Consider the following 2,363-nt stretch of genomic DNA (forward strand, 5'->3'; position numbering starts at 1 on the left):
AGAAAACAAATCCTAGCTGTAATATAACAAAAAGGTAGTGACAGGTTATGGATAAGAAATGAATAAAGAGAGAAAAATGAACGTCCTACCAAAACTGTTAAAAAGGAAGGGACAATATGTTAAAGCTAGAATCTGGAAATAAAGAAATATTAATAACCTTTAAAGTGTTAACCAACAATATTCAAATGAAGTTTGCAATATGCTGACCAAACAAAACACTTTTAAATTTACTTAGAATTTGGTCAGGGGAAGGAAGCCAAAGGCAATGAGATAGCAAAGCAAAAAGCTGCAGCCAAGGCAAGTCCTTAAAGGCTCCTTAGGAGACTGTGCGTCTAAATGAGACAGCATCTGAGGAAAACTGACTAACTAGAAACCCTGACCTCTCATTAAGTAAACTAAACAGGAAGACAAGTCATAGGGGACAGTTCATTTGAAAAAGAGAAAAGGACAAAATGAAGAAACAGAAAAAGGTAGGACCAGAGATGGAGACATCACAGATCCATGATGTCATAATTAGGGTTTAGATTTGGATTTTTATAACATCTCCTTGTTCTCAAAAATTGATTTTTCTAATTTCTAATAATTTAAAAAATAAAAAAGTTAATAAGAAATATAATGATTTATTCATGAGTTAATAACAATCCATAATAGCTTGGTCAGATATTTGAAATATTTGATTTTGAAATGTTTCTGACTACACCTCTTGATCCACACCCTGAGCACTGTTTGCTTGACTTTTCTTCTTTCAGGTTCTGACCATTGGCTTGAAAATGTTGATGAAACAACGGATTTCAATTCTTCTCAAAGCTGCTGCCACCCTTTCCTGTCAGTACACATAAGAGTTATTTATAATAATTCAATTTCAAGGTTTTTTTTGAGCTTTGTAATACAAAAGTATGTAAGAACCTAATTTACAATTTCTTAAACTTAATTACATTTAAAGACATAACAGTTGCAGCAGAATAAAATCATTCCCATAGTGGGATAATTCTGGGGAAGAGGTATTCAATACTGTGTTGAATGATTCTTTACATAAAAATAGAAAAGATACAGTAAGAAAAGATGTTCTCATCCAGCAGGCTCACCAACTAATGCTTTTACGACAGCTATGTTAATATTAAAAAATATTTAAAGAAAATGAAAAGAGCTGTATGTGCAGGTGGGAGTTCATAATTCATGAGTATTTCTTTTTAGCCTTATCAGAATTCATAATATGCTACTCAAGTATATTTCAAAATTCAGAGGCATTCTTGTGTAAGAACCAACTTGTCTTCAGCTTTGAACTTATTTTTTCTTTACTTGATTCTTATTTCCTTAAAAATATCAAACAGGAAATCATGTTTATTCACTCACAAATTAGAAAACTTAAGCAATCATTTAACTTAAGCATGCATTTATTTCAAACTTAATACATTCTGTAACCATGAAAAACTAAAACATACATGAATTTTAAGCAAATTCTTTTAAAGTTGATAAGATATATACCATATGTACTCAAGGATAAGTTCTCTCACGGATAAGCAGGAGTTGATTTTACTGTATAGGTATTTTATAATGTTGGTCGTACAAGTCAAATGCAAAAAGTCTGACGCTATTGGTCCAGGAGGTTACGATATGCTAACGCCCACCTGAGAGAGTAACCATGAAGCACACTGCCCTTTTTTATATGTATTGTGCCTATGTGACCATGCGGTAATACCCTAACTATTCCAAAGCAACTTTTGCAGTGTTTTGTGTTTTTTGTATCTCACACCTTCATACACCTTTATTGTAAGAGCATCCCTTATCTACGATGGAACGTTCGATCAGAAGAAAATATGAAGATGGTTTTAAATTAAACGTCGTTGAAGTAGCGAAAGAAATTGGTAACTGCGGTGCTGCAACAAACTTGGATGTGTCTGAGAAACTGGTGCGAGATTGGAGGAGGCAAGAAGATGTACAAAAAAAAATTAAGCATGCATTTTTGAACGGGCGTATAATTTACGGTCTAATTTTATGACCGATTTTTCAGGTTTCAAGACCCGACTTATACGTGAGTATATACGGTAGCTATTTCTTTCTAGAAAATATTTCAAACTATCAATGAAGCCCATAAGCAGAAGGAGATAAAAAAAATACAGAGTGATATTTTAATTATAAGTAGCTGATTAATTTATTATTTAAAATTTATTGTTAATTTGATTCCCTGCGTGGAGTTTGCATGTTCTCCCCGTGTCTGCGTGGGTTTCCTCCGGGCACTCCGGTTTCCTCCCACAATCCAAAGACATGCAGGTTAGGTGGATTGGCGATTCTAAATTGGCCCTAGTGTGTGCTTGGTGTGTGGGTGTGTTTGTGTGTGTCCTGCGGTGGGTTGGCACCCTGCC

General features: G+C 34.2%; 1 long non-coding RNA gene across 1 annotated transcript; it reads left to right on the forward strand.

Moving 5' to 3' along the window:
* The first annotated feature begins 200 nt into the window (after window positions 1–200).
* On the forward strand, window positions 201–1,009 carry LOC120532149. The gene is made up of 2 exons (XR_005634222.1): window positions 201–470; window positions 750–1,009. It is a non-coding gene; the product is annotated as an uncharacterized LOC120532149 (long non-coding RNA).
* Window positions 1,010–2,363: the final 1,354 nt, after the last annotated feature.

This window comes from Polypterus senegalus, chromosome 7, assembly GCF_016835505.1.
Source record: "Polypterus senegalus isolate Bchr_013 chromosome 7, ASM1683550v1, whole genome shotgun sequence".
Taxonomy (NCBI): Eukaryota; Metazoa; Chordata; class Cladistia; order Polypteriformes; family Polypteridae; genus Polypterus; species Polypterus senegalus.